The sequence below is a fragment of the Labrus bergylta genome, chromosome 5, assembly GCF_963930695.1.
Source record: "Labrus bergylta chromosome 5, fLabBer1.1, whole genome shotgun sequence".
In the NCBI taxonomy this organism is placed as follows: domain Eukaryota; kingdom Metazoa; phylum Chordata; class Actinopteri; order Labriformes; family Labridae; genus Labrus; species Labrus bergylta.
Genome location: NC_089199.1, coordinates 21,913,399 through 21,926,041, shown reverse-complemented (window position 1 = coordinate 21,926,041; position 12,643 = coordinate 21,913,399). Strand labels below are relative to the sequence as shown.

At 41.0% G+C, this 12,643-nt stretch overlaps 1 protein-coding gene across 1 annotated transcript in view; it reads right to left on the bottom strand.

Moving 5' to 3' along the window:
- The window catches only part of st3gal8 (ST3 beta-galactoside alpha-2,3-sialyltransferase 8), a 22,601-nt gene extending 9,958 nt beyond the window's left edge, over positions 1–12,643 (bottom strand). The window contains exon 1 of the mRNA XM_020630638.3: positions 12,554–12,643. The gene's annotated coding sequence lies outside the window, so the exon portion shown is untranslated. The remainder of the gene's footprint in view (positions 1–12,553) is intronic.

Sequence of the window (12,643 nt, the reverse complement as noted above, 5' to 3'; positions counted from 1 at the left end):
CCTTCGGGGGCTCAGTATTCTAAAAACATACATTTATAAAAACTGAAGAATTAAGCAAAGACAGAAGTGCCAACAACTGCAGTACCTAGAGTGGCCACTGGAGGCTGGCTCCAAACACAAGTCAATCCCCATTATACCCCATGTTGGGGATTGACTCGTGTTTGGAGGCATCCTCAAGGGGCCAAACTTTACAGCAGAATTAGGCATGTTTACTTCCTGGTTTACAAGTGGTTTTTGTCTCTCTTGCTCATTTCCCCGCTCTTAAAAACTTCACAGAAGAGGAATTTTGTAAGGCATTAAGTTGTGCATCATTAGGGGTATGGTTGGTCTAAAGGAGAGTTTGATGCTGCTAGCTGGGGGAGAGGCGCGGCACAACCTGGACTGGTCGCTAGTCAATTACAGGGCTCACATATAGAGACAGACAACCAGCCACGCTCACATTCACCACCCACGGGCAATTAAGAGCCACCAGTTAACCTAACAGGCATGTCTTTGGACTGAGGGAGGAAGCCGGAGTATCCGGAGAGAAGCCACCCATGCACGAAGGAGATCAGGCTTGCTGCACAGTTTTTTATTCTAACAGATGTCCAAGAAGTCTGCGCTTCACATTTTTCGGTGGAGATATGGAAAGTCAGCTACAGTCACCAAGTTTCTTAAGTCTCATCAGTGAACAACTCTGATTGGCCAACATCACTAAAAGAACCTCATGTTGTGGAAACAACTGGTGGTTAACAAGCTTTTTTGCCTCGCATTTGGTACCAAACTTTTCTTTGTATAAATTGGTATCAAACCCCTCATTCCTGTTCAACACCACCCTCTTGTCAAAATACAGTACCTTTGGCTCAAAAACTTCCAACATGGCGATGACTCGTGGCTTGACCAACCAGCATGTGACAAAATGTCTGACTAATAGGAATTCTGCCTATTGGAAAGAAAGAAAATGTACCCACATTGCAGCTGCATATTTTTGGCACTGCAGTCTCACAGTTGAACCTATGAACCAGTGGAACCAGTACTGAAGTTTTGGCAGCAAAACTTCAGTCAGAAGTCGGTGAGCTTTAGTCACCCTGAGGCAGTAGCAGATCATCCATTAAAGACGGTATGTTTTGGGCCAACCTTAAAATGGTTACAGACAGTTCATTTATTGTTTTATTTACAAGGGAACTCTGCGAGTCTGCATTTTTCTCAGTGTAGTAGTTCAAATATGTCGCATTTTAGTATTGGGGGCAAACTCTACCCCTAAACTGTTAAGGGTCTGTTTGTGTTTTTAACAGGAGTCTCGTTATCGTATTCCAGAGGGAGTCGGTATAAAGAAGGAAAAACAAGGTGTTGGAAGCTGTCCATTTAGAAAAATGTAATCACCTACAACAATGTATTTGTAATAAACTCTTGGTCCATAACAAACATTATCACAGCTCATTTTCATCTCTTAGACTTGATTCAGAACCAGGAAAAGAACAACACTGAGGTTAAACGGAAGGACATCCGCTGTTATTACCAAGACATGTTGTTGTTGACAATGTCTTACATCATTGATTCAAAAACAACAACACACTGCCTTTTAAGTTGAAAACAAACACAAAGAAAGAGAAACACAGAGAGAGCGGTCCTGATTTTGCTGATGAATGGAGTCACCCTCTTCCTCCCCCCTCCTCTTCCTCCTCCCACACCACACTACACCACACCTCCCCTCTCTTCTCCTGATGCAGGAATGTCTCCCAGCAGCCTCACTCGCTCTCTGAATACCAATCAGTTCTGGATACAGTTCAGCTTCTCCTGTTTCAGTCCCCTCCCCCCCCCCCCCCCTCTCTCTCTCTCTGTCTCTCTCTCTCTCTCTCTCTCTCTGTCTCTCTCTCTCTGTCTCTCTCTCTCTGTTTCCCACCGTTTGTGTGTGAGTGTTTGTGTGGGATCAGTCTGAATCAGCTGACCTGATTGTGTGTTTGTTTTCTCACTCCTCAGCAGTGCAAGTTATGATTATCACTAAACCTTTGTTGGACTTTGTTGTTCAACAGACGCACACAATGCTAGACAATGCTTACTGTACAGATTCTCCATAACCTAACCTGCACTCTCTTATATTAATCGTGTAACAGTTTCACATGTTTGTTGGTGTAAATGTTGGTAAAAACAAGTAGCTGTAACATCAAAAGTACGACTTATCAGAACCAGCATTACATAACCTCTCTTCTACGAGCCCAACCTATAAGTCTTTTGTTAAAACGACAAAGACAGCAGCAAGATATTTCCCCCATGGCGACTGGAAACTATAATATTCACAACCGCAAAAATAGCAGGAACTGTGCTTCATAACGCCCTGAAACCAGACTGGTGTGGACTTACATTTGTTTCTCGAGAGGAATGTTTTGAGCTGATTATTAAGTAATGACTCCAGGACATTAGCAACGCAGCGTGGTTTTGAAATCGGCCAATGGTTTGTTGCTATCGACCTCTTATGCAGTTGGATTACGTTTTGCAGATTTACAGACCGTAAGGGGATTACTCCATTAGAAATGGAAATGGAGCGATTAAACAGATGTGTTATTTCTTCAAGAATAAAAAGGGCCTAAGACTTTTTTTAAAATACAGGTTTAATTTCTAAGTGGAGACCTGAAGTTTGGACTGCCCGGTGTTTCATTTTCAGCACTTTTATGTTGTTTTCATTTTTACAGGTTTGTAAAATTGCATCATATCTGATGTTGGCGATTCTCCTAATGGACTTTTTTGGGGCTTTTTTTGGTGCAGGGAGCACTTTGAATATCCATCAGACAGAGAGAACCAACATTAACAGACACAGCTACTTGACTGTACAAGACCAAATGTTCAGTAGGGACTCAATTCAACCACAACCTCTTGTTGAGTCACTGCAGTTTCCACCACTCTGTACATCTACAGCCACACATTATGAAACAAGACAAAAGGAGGCGAGTCAGTACAGATACTGATCAACATGTTGACGCATCACAAGTGCTGCTTTTTAAAATGATTTGCATCTCCGCCAAGCATGAATGGGCGACGCTCTGAGGGGAAAGGCTGGGGAAAGTTCCTGACAGCAAATGGTAAATGGTAAATGGACTTGAGCTTATATAGCGCTTTTCTAGTCTTCCAACTACTCAAAGCGCTTTTACACCACATGTCACACCCACCCATTCACACACTGATGGTAGTGATGATCGCTATGTAGTATCATCCATCAGAAGTAACTAATCCATTCATACACCACCACCGAAGCAGCAATTCAGGGTCAAGTGTCTTGCCCAAGGACACATCGGACATGTTGCCCAGCTGGGGATCGAAACCTTGACCTTCCGGTTGAGAGGCGACGACTCTACCAACTGAGCCACAGCAAAGTAAGCTTGTGGGTTAGCATGTGTATTAGCATGTTACCACAGAGGTTGCCCGTGTGCGATGTGATGCAAACATGTCCTGGTACAAAGGGCTTTCGATCAGCAGCCAGCCAGACTCAACAAACTCATCAGCTGCTGAGTTTTTGATCTGGGTCTGAAAGTCCACACAAGACATGGAGACATGTGGATCAATATCTGTCAAAAAGTAAAGCAAAGGAATCAAGTCAAAAACTAAATGTATGCAGACAGAAAAGGGAAGTTTGAGGAGATTTTCAGACTTCAGGATACGCTGTTTTCAAATATTTCTTTTCTCCAAAAAACAACAACAGAAGATGCCATGAGTGGTGTGACAAGCAGCAGGTTATGTTAACGTTATCTCAGCTTGTTTTTTGGACCTTAGCTTACTGAAGCAGGACTCACATTATCAGCAAAGGTCTCCTCCCGATCGATACAAGAAAAAACTATCTCTGTTTAGAACTCAAACAAGGTTCTGAAGTGAGAAATGTGTGTGTACAAAAAAACTACATATGAACCATCTGTTGTTGCTTCACCAATCAGTCATTATTTGTATAGTGCCAACTCAGAACAATTGTTGTCACAAGGCGCTTTACAGAAGAGCAGTTTAAAGACATTACTTATTCTTATTGCATAATGGGAACTTATCTGCTCTATAATAGGGTGATTTATCGGTCAGATGACATAAAAAAAATCCCAAACCACTTAAACGCAATCCACTGGGATCAACTCCCTGGCAGTCATCGACAGGTTTTATTAGTGAACTCTGAACCTTTTATATTCCTGAAACATCAGTGACGATACGGAGAAACAATAAAACATGACTTCTGCCCGACTTAGGCTGTTGTTAAGGTGGATAATTAAATCAAACTCAAGGTAACCCCGCTCAGAGGTAAGATTTATTCCACAACATGATTAATCAGAACAGTCAAACAGACAGAGAGAGTTTACAGGACAGTGAAGGGTTAATGACGATCAGCTCAGCCACAGTGTTTGTTATCTGGGTGTTTATTTTAGGGTTTCAGAGGAGGGGGGTAGGGGTGATAGGGTTCAAAGGTCTTATAGTTTCCTGTGTAGAGTTAAACTCTACACAGGAAGCCATCAGGGAAGGAAAATACCGACACCACAGAAGAATGTCAATGCTCACACAGACTGCCACAGTGACAGGAGTTTAAAACCTTTCTATGTACAGTTACGTTCACTCAGATTGACTGAAGAATTAAGGACGATACGACTTTGTTGTATTTTTGACTCATTATGTGTTTTCCTTACACTTTTATCTTTATCCATATTTCACTTTTGCAAACTTCAAGCTGCAATTGTTACACAACAACATCAGGATACATCCATTTTCTATTACTGTACTTAGTGTCTATAAATCTAAACGATGTTTCTGACATGTCAGGAAATGATTTGTTCTATAATCTTAAAAATCTTGGAAACTTAAATTCATTTTCAAAGTGTTTTAATAAAAACGGTGACCGGTTGTCCCGCTTTGTGCCTTTTCATCAGTTGTCCCAAATCCTGCAAATTCAAACGCTGACCGGCATTTCATTGGCTCTAATTTTTCCAAAGTGCAGGACAGTCACTTTTCTAAAACCTGGCTTTTATCTGATGGCTGAATGTGTAAGAAGCAAGAGAAATCTTTCACTGCTGCCTGGTTCAGATGTCAATCAATCATCCCACATCATTTAAATACCCCTACTGTCCCGACTGACCATATCTACTTGCAGCATTCAAAGCATCTAAAATATGTTGTGGTATCATTCTCAACTTTATAAAGTCACGTTAGTGTTACTCAACAGTGTTGACCTGGATCTGATTAAGCCCCTCCCCTACTATTTTTATGATCTTAAGAGTTCAATTTGGATGTGGTTTTTGGGCTGTTTTTGGGTTGTTTTCATTTTCACCATCACAGCTCTCACAGTTAAAACATCTACACTCTGACCTCACTATTTAATCTGTATCCTGATGTGATGGATACTTCAGCGCTCATATTAACAGAACATTGTCCTAATACAAACAGGCTGGTTACAAAGTGCTTCACAGACAAAAGCAATCAAACATTTCATACAGTGAGAAAAATGTACATAAAAAAATCACAGTCGAAACAAGGCATACGCACAAACAAACACACAGAGTAGGCACTTGAAGCATGTACAGGTGAGCTTTTAGATGACAAAAACACGTTAGACTCTCTAGTCTGCAGCAAGAGGAGACGTCCAGTTAAACGCAACACATCGTCTTTCTAGTGCCCGAGCATAAATCAACACAGACACAAACGTGTGGCTGGTTTTTCTCTCTCTATGTGTCTTAACTGCAGCTGCAAGAAAACTGTATGCCACTTCTTTATGACTGTGTGGTAAAAGAGGAAGCAAGGCCACACTGACCAACTGAAATTACTAAGTGTTTGCATCACATTAGAGTTCAGAGTTCGCAACTGAAGCTCCAAGCCGTTGAGACAAAACTCCACAGAAACATTTTCAAACCTCAATTTCTCATCTGGGTTGAACAGTTTTTTCTGATTAACGACATTGAAAACAATCATTGTACTAAGACAATGAAGAAGAATATAACATAAATAACATTCAAAACGCTAAAGTCGACTTACTGACAGCCAAAAGACTCACAAAATTTGAAATAAATCCATCCAGTCCTTTGTTTGTGGTCTGCATAAGTCTTACAATACAGAGAGAAATGCTCCGTTTCAAATTTGCTCTCCTTGTGACATCACAGTGGGATTCTGGTAAAATACCCTCCCCTCCCCTGGTATCTCCACCCATGGACTCCACCTCCAGCCTAAAACAAAACTTTTGAACAGGTAGGCCATTTTTATTCTCGCTACAGAGGAGTGATGTCTACCAGGAAAACTCAGGGGGGGCTTATTGCATTTAAAGAGACACACACACCAAAACGGAGCGTTCTGAGAGAGCTGGTTTATACAGGGTCACAAACCTCCTCTGGTGCTTGATTCATGTTATATTTTGACCAAAGCACAGCACAGATGTTTCATTTAGACCACAGGGGACTGTTTGAAAAAGTGGAAAAGGGGAATGATATGTCCTCTTAAAAAAAAAAAAAAAAAAAGTTAGACAACAAATATACCTTAACACTCTTTAACTTTTGAACAACTATTACAGGAGCGTCCAACTTAAAGCACACCAACATCGCTACCAGAAGAGCTGTTCGGCCGCTCAAGAATATTTAAAAATCAACTTTGGCATTTAATCTGTACGTCCTGCTCATTGTTTGTGGAAATTCTCCAAAGGGACGTGAGCAAAACTCTGATGGTTTACATAAACTGTGTTAGCTTGTGGTGTTAATATCCACAAAATATATAAACATTTTATTTTATTCAGGTAGACTTCCTGGCTCGATGTGAGGTTTCCATGGAAACGGCCGAAACAAGACATTGTTGAGTCTGCTAAGTCATCCTGAGCAGAAACATAACGGAAAAAAACATAACGGAAAAAAAGACACACACACACACACACACACACACACACACACACACACTAGTTTTGCTAAATGACTTAAGGAAGAAACAGCTGCAAAAAAAAAAACTGCACAGACACAGTCACTTCCTGTTGCAATACTGACTCTCTCACACACACACACACACACACACACACACACACACACACACACACACACACACACACACACACACACACACACACACACACACACACACACACACACACACACACACACACACACACACACACACACACACACACACACACACACACACACACACACACACACACACACACACACACACACACACACAGAAACTGAATATTATATGTTTGTACCGCTGTATTTGGACTGTCCATAAAAAGAAGACTCTTCTGCCTGTCTGTCCTGAAGGACGGGGGCTGCTCGGCTGCTTTCCTGACAGCTTGCCCTTTTATGTGGACTTTAATCTCTATGATTGAGGCTCTATAATGACTAAGGGCTTCACATGTCGGTCACATTGTGAAAACTTTGGGATATGTTTGTACGTGAGCTGTAGATGAATGAAAATGTACCACAAGAAATACGGACAGACGGACCGGGCGAGCCGGGTCTCTAACAATCCGTTTCTGTTTGCACTGATTTAAAATCAGACCTCTATAATTACATCTGCCCGTAATAGAGGAGGAAGAGGTTTGTCTCACGGACCACACAACCTGTCCATCTTTAATTAAGTTAAGCCTCTCAGGATCTGGTTTCAGTTGTCACAAACACACATCAAACACTGCAGGACGTTTATGAACACGCACACACACACACACACACACACACACACACAGAAGTCAAATAACAGAGCTAAAGGTAGGATCAAAAACTTAATTAACATTTCCACATAAATACTATTTGACAAAAAACAAAGAACACGATATAGGTTACTAAAGGTCACTACAAAGCAAATTAGCCTTTTATGGGAGATAAGAGACCACGAGTTGAATACAACTTTAAATACATTAGGACGTAAGGAGAGCTGGGTATTAAAGCAAGTTTTTAAGAAATACACACTGATATATTTTCAAACGAGACTGTATGGTTTGTGTTGCGTCAAAATGGTGTTACACATTCCTGTTTCTCCTCTCACTGTGTGTGTTTAAGTTATTTTTTGGGCCCCTTTGTCTTTATTGATAGGACAGCTGAAGAGAGATAGGAAATGTTGTGAGGAGAGAGCGGGGTTTGACATGCAGCCAAGGCCAGAGGTCGGATTCAAACCCACAGCAGCTGCGACGAGGACTACAGCCTCTGTTCATGGATAACCGCTATAAGCTGCCGGCGCTCCACAAATATGTTTCTTAAATCTGAAGAATGTGATTTGTTTTTGAGGGTATCGTTGTATTCTTTATATCACTGTTCTCTTTTTCACACATTTTATCTTTATGAAAAAAACTGCAGCTTCTACAAGTTGAATTTGTCACTTGGTCTGATTGGTTTTTCAATACAAAACTTACTCCGGGGGTTGTCATGGTACTTGGGGTGGGAATCAAATGTAAAAAGCATATTTGCTATGAATATAATAAAAATATTGCTACTAGGCGACCATGAGACGATATAATATCTCCACACAAAATATCGCGATACTATGGTGCAGTAATGATATCAATACTTGTTTCCATACCACAGCGACAAACAATCAACGTCCTATAGGCAGCCAATGTTGTGTAGTATCATGTCCTGTCTCTAAATAAAGGCACACTCATACGGCTAAAGTAAAAAGCATTTTGTCTGAGAACATGGGTGTAGGAAAAGTGCCGCTAAGAGAAAAATCCAAACTGTAGGTGCAGCAGAACGACAATAAGAAAAGGACTGTTTACCAGCTCACTGTGGCAAATTATAGGACTATAAGAGATAATAATACAGTCAAAATATACACACTGGATACTACAAAATGCTAAGGACACAATAAACTAGAACATAACTCTCCATGGGCAAACGAGCTTGATTCTATTTTTCAGGAGGTGGATGTGACAAGGCCCCTTTTTCTTGTTTTATCGCCCAGGCCTAATTACACTAGCAGTTCTTTTTCACCAGCAGAGGGCGCTGTATGGACTACAACAAACAAGTATCATCACTCTCCAGAGTATCAAGCAGTCATGTTACTTTCCAGTCGAGTGAACATCTTGTCTTCATTCTAAATCTTTTCCACAAGTGTCTGATAACTACATTTGAGGGATCAATGCAATAAATGTGTATATCTAAATCTATCAATCTCCACTGAACATAGATTTAAGAAAGATATCGGCTGATATAGCGGTATCAGATTTTTTCTTTCCCACATGTCGATATCAGTATCGGCCCCAAAAATCCTGTATCGGTCGGGGCCCTACAATAGAGCTTGATTACATTCTTGAGGAGGTGGACCCTTCTGGGATTTTCAGGGCAGATATCGATCTGGAAAGTAACTGCACATATACATTAAGTGCATCATGACCTGACCCTCTCGAGCGCGATCATGCTTGTTGTAATCCAGATAGCACAAAAAGTCATTTAAATACCAAAGTATCCTCTCTGCTTTGTGTCTCGTACTGCTGGAATGCTGAATTAGGGAAAGTATATTTAATATTCTCAAGAGAGATTTTGTAGTAAATTAAATTAAAAGAAAGAACAATGATCAAAACAAAGAAGCTTATAGAAGGAAGGACAATCTGCAAATACACAGGGGAGTATAAATGGATAACCATGCTACATGTCAGAATGATACACGAGTACTTCACAAAAAGGAAAACAGAAGAAAAAAAAAGTGTGAGAAGTAGGCCAATCACATAAACTGAATATTGTAGAGCAAACTATTCAGCTATATCGTTCAGGGGGCCAAATTTTCAGAAAGCTAAGGAGCCGGGGGCGGCAGACAAGCAACCCACCACAGCAGTAAAGTGCGCAAAGCAGCCTATCACAAGCTTGTGATAGGCTGCGAGCACAGGACCAAAGATGTTCTATTAAACGGGAGCGCTGTGCTGTTTTAAAAACTTTACTGTGGCAACAATGACAGTCATTCACAAGTCCCCCCCCCCAATTCGTTATTTATTTTCTAATTGTAAAAAGAACGGATCCGCGGGACAGTCTGATGTCATCTGCGGGCCGGCGTTGGCCCCTGGGCCGCCAGTTGAAAAGACCTGTTGTTGAGACTGAAGCTGAATGTTTTAGGAGTGCCATAAAGCCGGCTGACCATAGGTTATTGTATGTCATTGAAATACTGTACTAAAGAAAAGTATCTAAATAGCACGCCGTCCTCCGGTTCAATAGTTGTATCTTATCTTCAGTGTTCCCGTCGTTGCAGCACAGGACATAAAGAACTGAAAGTGGAACATAAAATCCCTATCAGTCATCAATCTGGAGGTTTCTACGAAAACTAAAGATGTCGTAACAGGAAGATTAACGCAGGGTTAAAGTCGGGTGGATATAATAATAAAAGTAGAGGGTAAATATGACAAACTAAACAGCAGAGACACATTGTGAAATACAAACACTGTGAGAATATTAAATAATCGAGCGCGGTCGCACAAAACCAACAGAGCTTACCTCTGACAAATTAGAAAACTACACGAGAGAGAAACTAAAACAAACCGTAGACTACGAGGGTAAATATGCTCCTCAAAAGCTTTAATCAAATACACACTATTCAATACTACTGATGCAATAAAGCATCTGACAGTACAGTGTGTGGAGCCAGGTCCCCTCTCGAGTACTGCCGAGGTACTCTTTAGTGAGTGATCGGACCCAGCTCTGACGCTCTCTCTCTCTCTCTGTGTAGCAGCCCCGCTCTGACATCTCTCCCCTAAAGCATATCCATGGGTCCTGTCTGTGCATGTGTGTGAGAAGCATGTCTCTCTATAACAGAGTGTCAAACCAGAATTTCACTCAGGGATTGATAAGGTATGTAAACAAACCGGGGGATCTCCTGAAATAAGACGTGTTGTAAAAAATGTATGAGGAAGTAGCAGACGAAAACAACAGAGTCCACTATACAGCGTGAAAATGAGAATATTCGCCTTTATATCAATGCTGTGTGTAGTTCAACTGAAATCACAACGTCAAAACACTGGCAGGAGAAACTCTGGGTGAAACATTTGTCTGTTTGCGTTCACACATACAGTTCCTCCGGGAGATTTCAGGAGTTTTTCAGGAAGTAAGAAAACCTGCAAATAAAGACATAGAAGTTAAGGTAGGCCACGGGGGGACAAACAACAACGATAACCCTCGCGATATAACTTTTCTCAGCACTTGCTCAGCTGCAACAGCACCGCTATGTGTGCCAATCGTGCAAAGCTGTGAAAACACGTTTCCCTCTGGGGAACAATAAAGTATTGAATTGTAATTCCAGCATCTTGCATTGTGCCTGTGATCCGTTCAAGTAAAGTTTGTCATGTTCTGAAATAGTCATTAAACCACAATTAACTACCTGGTTTCTTCAACTTTCACTCAGGGGCAAAAATCTGCTTTTTAATTTGAAAGAAATAATGATTCGACATTTATAATTATAATTAATCGATATCAACTGATATGAAAAGTTTTATCAAAGATAACATTTTTAGTCATAAAAGTCGCCCCTGTCCTATTTTTAAAGGTGCACTTTTTAGATTTGGTTGTGAAATTGGAAAACTGGAGAAGTGAAACCATTCTATGCCACACTTTCTGAACTGAACACACACTTTCTCACTGGCCCACCACCATAAAACTTCTCGTGTCACATTTGATCTTTAAACAGTGTTACAGGGACCAAATTCTCCTGTGAGGACAGTTCGTGTTTAGAGTTATGAACATGCAGCCCACAGTACCACAGAATCTGTACACTTCTCCAACTTTCACATTTCTCTACCAAAACTCCACAAAGCACCTTTAAGGTGACTTTCTGAAAAACTGCATTAAAGGCGACTAAATGAGACAAACAATTGAGTTAAACATGCCGACGACGTTTCAAAGATACAGTACATTATCGAGTCTGTCGACCTCGTAAAAAAAAACACTGAAAATCCCAATGAACACACGGGAGTATGTAAACTAAAGATAAGTTAAATAGAGGCTACGTGTAACAGTAATAAAGCCTATGGGACGCTATAATGAAGTTACATTATCTGAACTGAACCAGACGCACACTACGTCAGTGGCGAATCAGCACAGGAGGCTACAGTCTTTTATGTTCTGGTCGTGGAAACCTCCCACTTTAAAAGTATAATAGAAGAAAACCTACAAGAGGAGTTGACATTAAAGTTCCCACAGAGCCAGAAGGAAGATAAATGATATCCTTCGGGAGTTTTACCACAGGAATTTGATAAAGTAGAGACATGTCTTGAGACCTCCTCGCCCCCTTCCTCGTCCTCCCTTGTCCCCCTTTTTTTTTTCTTTTTTTTTTTTGCTCATCGGTCTCAAGCTTTTCTTTTATTGTTTGTTTTTTTTTACACACTGACACAAAAACACGAAAATAAACGAACAAAAAAAAAAAAAGACAGAAATTAGCCTGTGATCAACCCGCAACACAAACACGTTTAAGAAAAACTACATAGAGTTTGGTTGAAACTTTCCGAAGTTTCCTGATAAAGTTTTTACTCACATGTTGAAACACACACACAGACAGACACAGACACACACACACACGCGCGTGGAGTTGTAACCCGGTCCAGACACGCGCTGTCCCGGTAAAGCACCACAAAGCTCCGTCTTTAAGAACACAGTGAAAGAGGACTTACATGAAGGAGCAGCGAGCGGATGGGTTTCTCTTCTCTTTGTGAAGCTGCAGTTGAGTTGAGGGCATGATGATGCAGGATGCCGAGGCCCCG